This window comes from Sciurus vulgaris (assembly GCF_902686455.1).
Source record: "Sciurus vulgaris genome assembly, chromosome: 14".
Classification (NCBI taxonomy): domain Eukaryota; kingdom Metazoa; phylum Chordata; class Mammalia; order Rodentia; family Sciuridae; genus Sciurus; species Sciurus vulgaris.
The window spans coordinates 41,445,850-41,459,012 of NC_136475.1; the positions used below are offsets into that span (position 1 = coordinate 41,445,850).

At 39.0% G+C, this 13,163-nt stretch overlaps 1 pseudogene across 1 annotated transcript in view; it reads right to left on the bottom strand.

Moving 5' to 3' along the window:
- The window catches only part of LOC306643514 (metalloprotease TIKI1-like), a 123,375-nt pseudogene that overhangs the window by 67,170 nt on the left and 43,042 nt on the right, over nucleotides 1–13,163 (bottom strand). The window lies entirely within an intron of this gene.

The following is a 13,163-nucleotide window of genomic DNA, read 5'->3' on the forward strand; positions in this document are numbered from 1 at the left end:
GTGGAAAGGAACATTTGATATTAGTACTGGAGCCATAGGGGACAGCCTGGCGTTTTTGTCTTAACTCCAGTTCAAAACCTTCCACTGAAGCATTACCAATAGAGGGAGTGCTGGCTGAGCACAGTCGGTGCTGTGATCAGCAGAAAGGGTGGGAATGTGGTTGGGAGGGGATGGAGGGAAGAGGGCGTGTGCAGGCTACCCCGCCTGGTAGGTGACACCCTCCGGACCCGCAGGGAAGGGGTGGGACCAGTCCAGAGGGGCCTTCTGAAGGAGGGACCTGGGACAGCTGGGCAAAAAAACAGACTGTGATTTCAGGGGTGGAGTTTTTTTTCCAAGGAGGGAGGACAGGGAGATAGATTTCTTAAGATATTTTCCCCACATTTTTGCCTGACCCCAAGGGACTGCCTGAGGGCAGTTAATTTAAACAAGGTCCAGTCCCTGTCCACAAGAAATTTGAAATCTATTGAGTGAGACAGGCAAGCCACAGCAGACCAGAGTGGGGGCACCTAGGCTGAGCAAGTCACTTAGTGGTTTACATAAAGGAGTAACTTGACAGACATGCCAAACACATTCTCTCAACTCCTGTCAGCACCTCCTTGCTGTCACTTGGACACATATATCCCCTTCTCTGTTAACTGGAATGGAGAATTTTTATTAATTTGGTAACTCCTCAAGGAGCCTGGACATAATAGGCAAGTAATACTGAACTGCAACTGAAATATCACCTGGCCTCACCTGTTCCATCTTGGCCATGCTAACTAAAACAGCTGCTACCATGACTCTGTTCTCTTGTTTATTCTATTGTACATTGATAGGGTCACAGCATGGTGAACTTGTGAATTTTACTGTGGTTCAGGGAAGGCAGTCATTTCCCTCCCAAGCCCAGTCCAGAATACAATCTTATAACAATGAGAGGAAGGAAGCACCATTAATTCACAATTGAAGCCATTGAAACACAAAACAGTGTTAGTCAGCTGTCACTAAAATGCCTGACATAATTAAAAAGAAAAGATTTATTTTGGCTCACAATTTTAGAAGTTCCAGTACATGACTGATTGGCCCTGTTGCTATGGGCCTCTAGTGGGATAGCACAAGATGGTGAACACATGGTAGAGCAAAACTGCTCATCTTCACCTCAGCACCAAGAAGCAAAAGAGGAAGAGCCAGGGGTCCCACATTGCACTTTGGCATTCCACTAGGACCCACCTCATTAAAAGTTTCTGCCACCTGGACACAGAACCACCTAGGGAACAAGTCTTCAACACATGGACCTTTGAGGGACATTTAAAATCCAAACCATAGGAAAAACCATAGATCTAACCAGTTAAAAGATTTTGGACATTGGGTTACTGATTTCTGTGAAATTCACTGGCTGTGTTCTTTTTCAGTTTAATTCAACAGCATTTTTTGAGCACCCAGTGAGAGCCTATTACTGTAGTTAAGTTTGTGGAGGCTACAAAATATTTTCCCAACTAACTGTATAAAGAAAATGCTGAAGAGAGATGTAACTAAAACACCCAGGGCAGGTAGACAAAGGAGAAGTTAACACTATGACAGGTTTCTTAGTGGAAGAGGAAGCATTCAAATGAAGAAGTAAAAATGGAAGCAGGGTTTTCTTAACAGGAGGAGCGTTGCATTGTGACACTGAAGCATGTTCAGTGAAGCAAAAAGGCAATGGTTCAGTGAAAATAAAAGCTGTCTTAAATTAGCCTAGAAAGGTAAGTTGAGTGTTTTATTCTGTAGACAGTTGGGAGTCACTGCAGATTTCGGAGGATGAAGACAAAGTGATCTGAGATATACGTGAGAGTGTGTGGAAGATTCTGTGGCAGACACAGATGATTATCTACCCAATCATTACTACCACTACTTCTGTAACCACTATCACCACCTCCACTATCATCACCATTACCACCATTACTACTACCACCTCCACCATTGCCACTACCAACAATAATTATGACACCTACTCCTCATTCCCTTCTACCCTGCCTGTGTAGATTGACCAATGAAAGACTAATTTTATTCAGGTATCAGGCAGTCAATGAGCTTCAAAGACACAAGACCAGGGAGTAAGGCTTGATTAATATAAACTTAAGGCACCCAGGAGTTCAAAATTATAGAAATTTGTGATAAAATTATTTTGTGTTGTCATAATCAGTTGGGGACACTACTGATAGTTCATGGACGATGACCAGAAATGCTTGATGTCCTATTAATACATAAGACAAATCCACACCTCAAAGATTCGTCCCATGCCCTTTATGACTTTTTTATCCACTTCTAGTAGAACATACAGGTGGAAAAATATATATTGGTGTACAGTTCATGAATCCTCACAAAGTGAACACACCCTAGTGTCTTCTTCCAGTCACATACCCATGTGTGTTCTAACAGCATGTATATGTTTTGTCTATTTTTGAATTTTTTTTATCTTTTATTTTGGTACTAGGGATTGAACCCAGGGACACTACTACTAAACTACATCCCTAGCTCTTTTTTTTTTTTTAATTTTGAGACAGCATTTTGCTAATTTGCTGAGGGTCTGTTTAAGTTGCTGAGGCTGGCCTAGAACTTGTGATCCTCCTGCCTCAGCCTCCAAGCTGCTGGAATTACAAGTGTGTGCCTCCGTGCTCAGCCCGTTTTTGAACTTTTTATAAATAGACTCATGACTTACGTTCATGTAGATGAAGCATTTCTTCATAATTATATGAGTCTGGCAGCAACCAATTTTGCCCAATTTTATTATATACTTAGTTTTCCAGGAATGTAAACTATCACACAAATTGAAGTATGCTTTTTTTTTTTTTTTTTTTTAAACTTACAGCTTCACTAAGAGTTGACCACCACTGCAGAAAATTATGGCACTAATAGAAATACCGTGGTTTCTGAATGATTTCCTAAAACACATTTGTATCTGTGTTTATCAGTACACAAAACACTATGCATATTTGAAAACATGCATAAGATGCAGACAACTTTCTTATATACTAGGATATCTCATTTCATATTGTGTTAGTCAGGTGGTAGGTTGTTACAGTAACAAGCAGTCCCCTATCAAATCTCAATGACTTACAACAACAAAAATATTTGTTGTTCACATTATCCATCAGTTGCTGTTCTGCTTCTGTTCCACAATTTTTTCATATGGAGAGCCAAATAAAACTGTTATTATGGCAAAGGGAAAGAGGAATACTGGAGTCATTTGATGGCTTTTCAAGCTTTTCTCAGATGTGGCACTTTCTTTCATCTTATATTGGCTAAAGCAAGTTGTAAAGCAAGCCTAATCTCAAATGAGTAAGATACTGTAAGTTACAAGCCATCAGGCTGAGATGTATAATTCTGATACAGGGAGAGTAGGAAATAACTGGGATCCATAATACAATTTGCCATATATATTAAAATGCATATACATTTAATTTTTAATAAGTATCTTTATTTCAGTTTATTTTCAAGTTAGGGCTTACAGTGATTTATATTTTTTTGTTTGTGGGTAGGTAATATCATCTTTGATTTTCATTTCAAAAAAGAAGAGTGCTATGAAATATTTGATATGTAATATGCTCATTCTAAAGGGTTGGGAAACAGTGATCTGAACCAATCATGGTAATTCCATTACCTTTGTCAGTGATTGTCTTAAGAACTGGTGTGGGCTGGGCACCATGGAGCATGCCTGTAATCCCAGTGCTGGGGAGGCTGAGACAGGAGGATTGTGAGTTCAAAGCCAGTCTCAGCTACTTAGTGAGGCCCTAAGCAACTCAGTCAGACCCTGTCTCTAAATATAAAAAAAGGCTAGGGATGTGGCTCAGTGGTTAAGTGCCCCTGGGTTCAATCCCTGGTACCAAAATCAAAACAAAATCAGTATGGGTTTTGATTCTAGCAAAGGAGACATGAGGGGAAACCTGCTTACTGGCCTCTTAGAAGATTGTATATAGTGAAAACATAAATGAAAGGATGTGATATTTGAACCATGACAGGCATCTTGAAGCCATTAAGGGAAATACTAACAGGATGAGAGGGGCAATGTTGAAAAATGGAAAGAATCTGCGCTTGAGTCTGTGAGCTGCTGAGTTTCCCTGAAAGTGCCTTATCTTTGAACTTTTTGGTAAGTGAAATAATTTTTTCTTATATTTAAAATTTGTAATGAGGGCTTCTGTTACTAATAGTCAAAAGTACTCTAAAAATTTGCTGGAATGAAAAGAGTCTAAGTGCAGAAATACTGGTTAGTAAGATTCTGTAACAGTCAAGGCAAAAGGTAATGAAGGGGCTGGGGTTGTGGCTAAGTGGTAGAGCACTTTCCTAGCATGTGTGAGGCACTGGGTTCGATACCCAACACCATATACAAATAAAATAAAGGTATTGTGTCCATCTATAACTTAAAAAAAAAAAAAGGTAATGAAGACTTAAATTAGGGAAAGATCAGGGACAGCTCAATTCAGGGTAGAGATAAGAAGCAGTTGATGTGTAGCATTTGCTAATTTTTGTAGTATGAATATTACTAATTTCAAGTTGTCAACCATATAATAATTGACTTGCCCACTTTCTGAAAATTAAGTATTGGCTCTTGCAAGCTCCAGTATACCAATGACTGTAGAAATAGGAAAAGAGAAAAGGATTTTTCAGAGGGAGAATTAGCAAGATCTTAGATTATGTGGGCAATTACAGAAGTTGTAATAGAAAACAAACTTTTACTCATTTATGTGACTTCATTTTTCTGTTTGAAATTCCAAAGCAGAATTCTAAAACATCCAGGACATTTTCCACAAAGTACATAGGGTGAAACAGTACTGCCTGAGAGAAAGTTTTTCAGGTTCCCACATAAATAACATAAATTAATTTTATGGTCAACACATTGTACAAAGAGATGATAAAATGAGATCATGAAGCTGGGTGCAGTGGCATATGCCTGTAATCCCAGTGGCTCGGAGGCTGAGGCAGGAGGATTTTGAGTTCAAAGCCAGTCTCTACAACTCAGCAAGGTGTTAGCACCTCGGTGAGACCCTGTCTCTAATGATAAAAAAAAAAAAAAAAAAAAAAAAAAGAAAGAAAAAGAGAGCTGGGGATCTGACTCAGTGGTTAAGCACCCCTGGGTTCAAGCCCCAGTTCCAAAAAAAAAAAGATTATGATAAAGTTGATCCCTATAGCACTGATCCCTGAAAAGGACAGGGTGAACTTGAAAGACATTGATGTGTCAGAGAATCTTTATCAAGCAAAACCTAGGAAGTCAACACTAATGGGAATCTGTGCAGAAGCAAATGGTGGAAGAAACAGGTTGGGTTGGTGAGACCCAATAGCTAGTGAGTTAGTCAGGTTTTCATCTCTGTAACATAACACCTGAGATAAACAACTTGAAGAAAGAGTTATTTTGACATGTGATTTCAGAGATTTCTGTCATGGTCAGTTGACTGCATCGGTCTAAAATAAGGCAGAATACCATGGTGGTGGGAGTGTGGGGCAGAGAAGGCCTCTTACCTCTTTGCACACAGGAAAGGGAGAGAGAAAAAGAAGGAAGGACACTCAGACAAGATATGGCCTTCAAAGACATCCCCCCAGTGACCTAATTATTCCAACTAGGCTCCACCTTCTAAAGCTTCCACCACCTCCCAATAGCACCATCAGTTGGGAATCAAGCCTTCTAAAGGCAATTCTGCCAAGAAAAAAGCTCACTTTTAAATCAGAGAAGCCCAAGACCTTCATCTGAAGCATCTGTGGCTAAAAAGCTTTTCCGCTGGGTGTGGTGTGCGTACCTGCAATTCCAATGGGAGGCTGAGGCAGGAGAATCACAAGTTCAAAGCCTCAGCAACCTAGCAAGGCCCTAAGCAACTTAGTGAGACCCTATCTCAAAATAAAAAATAAAAAGGGCTGGGTAGGTGGCTCAGTGGTTAAGTGCTCCTGGGTTCAATTCCTGTTACTAAAAAAAAAAAAAAAACAACAACAAAAAAAAAACCATAAACAAATAGAAGCTTTTCTCTGAATCACTTTTTTCGTCCAAATATTATCACCATTTTGTTTTCTGCTGCTCAGATGCCCAGGATATTTGATCTTTCTCTTAAAAAAAAAAAAAAAAAAGAAAATCAGTAGCATACATAATCATATCATGGGGATTCTTTGGTTTGTGACCAAACAAAAATGATAATAATAACTATACAACTTGGTTTAAGCAAGAAGGTTATTTGGTCATATAAATAAGAAGTCCAAGGCGTAGGTTTTGCTTCCAATGTGCCTTATGGAGACAGTCCAATGATGTTACAGGGACCTGGTTTCTCTTTCTCCATCTGCTTCTTCATTCCCAAACTGACTCTCCCCTCATGGTTTCAATATGGTTGCAACTCAAGGATTATACCTTTGGGATATAAGAATAACAGAAAAGAATTTCCCTTTATTTAGTTTAAGCAAAAATCCTGCACCAAACATGCACTGGTCTGAGTTGTTAGTTGCTCACTGTTGATCCGATCACAGTGACTACAGCAAGACAAAAAGGTTGGTTTGGATGTAGGTCATGTGATATTATTTAAAACAAGAAGGCTGGGGACATAGCTCAGTGGTAGAGCACTTACCTAGCATGCTCAAGTTCCTGAGTTTCACATCATGATATCACATCATGCCAAAAACATATAACCTGAATCCAAGCATTAGGAATCACCAGACAACTCAATGTAAAGGGCATTCTGCAAAGCAACTGGCTATTTACTTCCAAAATGTGAAGATCACAAGACAGGCTGTTCAGAATTTAAAAGGCTAAGAGATATGAAAATCAAATGAAATGCTTGATTCAGCACTGAAACAATAAATGCTATAAAGGATATTTTTGGGTAATTGGTGACATTTGAACAAGGGCTATTATTAGATAATGTTGAAGTTCCTGATTTTTTATCATTGCATTGTGATTATGTAAGTGAACGTCTTGCCCTTGTGAGACACAGGTTAAAATATATAGGAACGAATGAAGGGGCATTCATGTACAACTTACTCTCAGTTCAGCAAAATAACAACATGTGTGTGTATGTGTAGGTATGTAGGTAGAGGGAGAGAAAGTAAATGTAACAAAATGCAAATAGTATATGAATCCAGGTGGAGAGTACATGAGAGATTTTGTATTATTCTTATAAGTACTTTGTAGGTTTAAAATTATTTCAAAATTTAAAATAATTTTAAATTCAAAATAAGAATCAGCATGTATCATCATTCATAGAAGATGGCTTTTTAAAAAGAAGAGAGTAATGTATAAGTATTACTCAATGAGTTCAACTCTATGGAAATCAGATCTGTGGTCAAAATGGTAATGGAACTCTGGAAAGCAGTATGGAAATTCCTCAAAAAACTTGAAATGGATCCACCATTTGACCCAGCTATCCCACTCCCTGGTTTATACCCAAAGGACTTAAAATCAGCATGCTATAGTGACACAGCCACATCAATGTTCATAGCTGCTCAAGTCACAAAAGATGGATTGTGGAACCAAAGGAGATGCTCTTCAATTGATGAATGGATAAAGAAACTGTGGTATATATACACAATGGAATATTACTCAGCCATAAAGAAGAATAAAATTATGGCATTTGCTGGTAAATGGATAGAGTTGGAGAATATCATGCTAAGTGAAATAGGCCAAGCCCAAAAAACCAAAGGCTGAATGTTTTCTCTGATAAGTGGATGACCATACATAATAAGGGAGTTGGCAGGGGGCGGTGGGAAGAGAAGAATGAAGGAACTTTGGATGGTGTAGAGGAAAATGGGGTGGGAGAGGTTGGGAAAGGAAAGATAGAGAATGAGACAGACAGTATTACCCTATGTCTAAGTATGATTACATGAATGGTGTGAATCTCCATTGTGTACAACCATAGTAATGAAAAGTTGTACCCCATTTGTGTACAATGAATCAAAATGCAGTCTGTAAAAATAAAAATTAAAAAAATGATAATGGATTTGATCTACCACAAAATTATTTATATTCTGCCCTAAAAAGAAATTAAAAAACTAGCAAAGTGATCTGGGCTACTGATAAAATATTTACCCTTAGACAGGTATAGTGGTACATGCCTGTAATCCCACCTACTTAAAAGGCTTGGGCAAGTTCAAGAACAGCCTGGGCAACTTAGAAAAACTGTCTCAAAATAAAAAGGGTTGGGGTTGGGAAGTAGCTCAGTTAGTAAAATGCCCTGCATTCAATTCCCAGTACGACCTCCCCAACACACACACCAATTTACATTTAGAACGATACATTAAAGCACTAATGCAAATAGAAAACCAAACCATAGGTATAATAATATTAACCACTCAGACAGTCTAGGCTGAAAACCAGGGTAGGTGGCTACCTTACCCCAATATGGTTTGGGGTAAGGTAGCTGAATCCCAGGGGTTGCATGAACAGGCCTCAGAATGACGTGACATAAAAAGTAATGGATGGGGAGTGGGGATGTAGCTCAGTGGTAGAGCACTTAACAAGAATGCTAGAGGTCTTGGGCTCCATCCTTAGTACCAAAAAATAAATAAATAAATAAAAACAGTAATGGCTGAAGCTGTTCTGGAGTCCCAGGAGCATGTGTGGTACTTATATCAGTCAGAGAACAGAACCAATAGTGCATACATGTGCATACACCCCCCCACCCCCCCCACCCCCACACGGGAGGGCAGTGGAGATTAAGGAATTGGCTAACACAACCATTGCTGGCCAATCTGAAGTCTATGGGTCAGATCAGTAGGCTGGAATGTGGATCTGTTTTTCTATGTTATACTCTTAGGTTAGAATTCCTTTTTCTCAGGTAAACAGTTTTGCTCCTAAGACCTTCACTGATTGGATGTGGCCCACCCAAAAAAAGACAAATTCCTTTACTTCAAGTCAACTGATTGTAAATGTTACTGACATTTACAACATACCTGCACAACAATATCTAGACTGTTTAACCAAGTGACTGAGCATGCAGGTCTAATCAAGTTGGCACACAAAATGAACCAGCAATGTTAAGTTTATTTCCCATTTCATCCTATAGACATCTGGATTCTGTCAGACATTTTTCTCCCTGGACATGGGTACCAGTCCATGTCAGGCCAAGCCTGTCCCAACCTCACCTAAGGCCATGAAATGTCCTAATGAGAGAAACTAAATGCTGGATGATGGAGCAGAAAGCTGGAAGATGCTTCAGTTCAGAGCCACAATACAGGGCCTGGAGTGCTACTTCCAGACTTCTTTATCTGGGTGAGGAATATGCTTCAGTGAAATTTCAGTTATTGGGTTTTAGGGTGCATTCTGTTTTATGCAGCTGAGCCGAATTGTATGCAATACAAAAAAAAATCAAGAACAGACGGTAAACAAAGGACTAAATGATAAAACATCTCTCTCTCTCTCTCTCTCTCTCTCTCTCTCTCACACACACACACACACACACACACACACACACATGACACAAGACTGGCAGGACCAAATGGTTTCACAGATGAACTCTGTCAAAGCTGCAAGAAAACAGTAACTTCAATACTTCAAGGTTTGTTTTAGTAGCTAGAGAGGGACATATGCCTCCTGTTAATTTTAAGGGTCAACTTGACTGCATTAAGAACTATCTAGAAAAATGGTAAAGCATTATTTCTGGGTGTGTCCATAAGGGTGTTTCCAAAGGAGATGGGCACATGTGTGGGAGGACTGAGTCCCTCATGTGGACAGGCACCATCCAACCTGTTGTTGTTGCAGAGAACAAAACAGCAGAGGAAATACTAATTTTTCTCTCTGTCTCTCTCTTGCCTAAAGGGGACACCCTTCTCCAAGATCTCTGGATTTTTGAATCTGGGACTTGTACCAGTGCTCCCACCTCACTGTGCAGGTTCTTAGACCTAGCCTCAGGCTGAGTGATACCACTGGCTGACCTTGGTCCCCTAATTTAAGACTTGGACTCAGCCATACTACTAGAACTTGAGCATCTCCAGTTTGCAGTTGGCCTGTTGTGTAACTTGTTACCCAGAAATCACATGAACCTATTTCACTAATACATCCTCTCTCATCTCTCTCTCTCTCTCTCCTATACTACTATTTCTGTTTCTTTGGAGAACTTTGACTAATATAAATGGTACTTTTATGTCACGTATATTTTAAAAAAATATTTTTTAGTTGTAGATGGACACAATACCTTTATTTTATTTATTCATTTTATGTGGTGCTGAGGATCGAACCCAGTGCCTCACAAGTGTGAGGCAAGTGCTCTATCACTGAGCCACGATCCCAGCCCTGTCATGTATATTTTACCAGTTTTTTTCTTTCCAGTGCTGGGGATTGAACCCAGGGGTGCTTTACCACTAGTCCTTTTAATTTTTAATTTAAAAAAAATTTTGAGACATGGTCTCACTAAATTATCCAGGCTGGCCTCAAACTTGTCATCCTCCTGCCTCAGCTGGGATTACAGGGATGGGCACCAGCTTACTACAATTTTTAAAAACTTTTTTAATTAAATAAATTCCTGTCCCACAAGATTTGTGAGATAATAAAATGAAGAGCTGAGGATATAGCTCATGTAGGGCATGTGCTTCGTATGCACATGACCCTGAATTCAATTCAATTCCTAGTACCAAGTAAAAAAAAAAAAGAATTGAAATGGTTAAATGGTTCTTGTTTCAAGAAACCAGGTTTTGAGGTCATTTGTTAAAAAGTAGTGGTAGAACAGAACATATTTATGACTAAATTCAGCATGATGTGTACAGATCCTGTACATAGAAAACTGCCATACTCTAATGGTAGAAATTGAATTAGACTTGAATAAGATGGGATATATACCATGCTGCTGGATAAAGAAGTCAATTTTTTTTTTAAAAAGCTCGAAATTATGAAAATGAAAATTATCCTCCAAATTAATGTATACATTCAGTGCAATTTAAAGTAAGACCTCAGGGCCAGGCATATTAGTATTTGCCTGTAATCACAGCAACTCAGGAGAATCACATGTTCAAGGCCAGTCTGGGTAACTAAATGAGACCCTGTTTCAAAATAAAAAATAATTTTAAGAATGGCTGGAGATATAGCTCATTGGTAGAAAACCTCTAGGTTCAATCCCCAGTACTGAAAAAAGAAACAAAGAAATAAAGAAAGAAAAAGACTTCCATGAACTTATCTTCTGAAAAGAACAAATCTTTTCAGAAGAATAAATGCACAAATATATATATTTTTTAATTTAGGGAACAAATGTTGTATTAGGCAGGGCTCTCCAGAGAAACAAAACCAATAGGATATATATAGAGAGAGCAATGACAGGAAATTTATTAGGGGAATTGGTACACAAGCAATTATGGAGGGTGAGAAGTCTCACAATTATGCTATCTGCAGTCTGGAGACCCTGGGAAGCCAGTAGCATGGCTCAGTACAAGTCTGAAGACCTCATAATAAAAAAAAACACCAGCAGTATGACTCTCAGTTCTAGTCCAAAAGTCTGAGAACTCAGGGAGTCACTGATGTAAGTCCTGGAGTTCAAATGCCAGAGAACCCAGAACTTCAGCTATTTGGATGGTGTTCATCTACACTGGGGAAGAACAAATCTTCCTTATTCAGTCCACCATTGAAATTCCATTCTCTTCCAGAAACAATACTTTATCAACTATCTAGATATCCCTCAATCCAGTCACAATAACAAATTAACCACCACAAATGTTCACACTACCATGTGATCTTATAAACCTACAATAAATTTTAAAGTTTGGCACTGGTGCTGGAATAGCCAGCTAGATCAATGGAACTGATGAGAAATAGATTCAAACATTTATCATTGTATATGTATAATAAAAATGGTACTTCAAAGCTGGGGGTATAGTTCATTGGCAGACTGCTTGCCTAGCATGTGCAAGGCCTTGAGTTCAATCAATCTCCAGTAATGCAAAAAAAAAGAACTTTAAATTAGTGTTGAAAAATCAACTATTCAATAAATGTAACATAAATACCACTTACCTTAAGTGAATAAATGATAATTAGTTTAAAAATTTTTAATAGATTACTTTTTTTTTACACTAGACATCAAAAGAAATTCTAGTTGAACATGATGACAAATACCTGTAATCCCAGCAACTTGGGAGGCTGAGGCAGGAGGCCTGCAAATTTGAGGCCAGCCTTAAAGACTTAGCAAGGCCCTAACAATTTAATAAGAACCTGTCTGAAAATAAAAAAAATGAAAAGGGCTGGGGATGTGGCTCAGGAGTAAAGCACTTCTAGATTTAATCCCCAGTACCAAAAACAAACAAAACAGAAAAAGAAATTCCAGATATATCAAAGATTTTTAATATAAAAGAAGAATAATAATGTAATCTAGAAAAATATAAGAGTATCTTTCTTAATCTTGAAGTGAGAAAGGGTTTTTCATACAGACACCAATCCAAGAACTACATAATACTGTTCCAAGGGAGGCCACAGCATGCCTGTGTACCCAGCCCCTGCTGATACTAGCTGCCCTAGTCTCCAGAGGTCAAGGAGGCAGCCATGTACTACCAAGGGGTAGGATCGTTTCAAGAGTGCTAAGGAGGGCTGGGGATGGAGCTCAGTGAGAGTGTTTATCTAGCATGTGCAAGGTCCTAGGTTCAATACCTAGCACTTAAAAAAAAAGGTGCTTAGGAGCAACTCTATCCTGAGACCACCCAGTTACTTTAGGAAAGTCTCGATTTCTCAGCTGGAAAATAGAGTCCCAAAGCACTATACAACACCAAAGAAATATTTATAAAATTGCCTTTCAACAATATCTTACCCACAAATCTCACCATCCTTTACTGACATATAGAATGACTTTATCCTGTCTTCACATCACCATGAAAAGTAAGTTTCTGAAAATGGGAACAAAGATGTTATAATCTGCTATGGTTTAGATGTGAGGTGTCCCCCAAAAGTTCATGTGAGACAATGTAAGAACAGAGGAGATTATGAGAGAGTTGTAACCTAACCATTGTATTAATTCACTGATAGGGATTAACTGGATGATAACTGTAGGCTGATAGGGTGTGATTGGAGAAGGCAGGTCACTGGGGGCATGCCTTTGGGGTTTATATTTTGTCATTGGTGAGCAGAGCTCTCCCTCTGCTTCCTGGTGGCCCTGTCCTGAGCTACCTTCCTCTACCACACTTTTCTGCCATGATGTTCTGCCTCACTTTGGGCCTGAAGCAATGGATCCAGCTGTCCATGGACTGAGATCTCTGAAACCATGAGCACT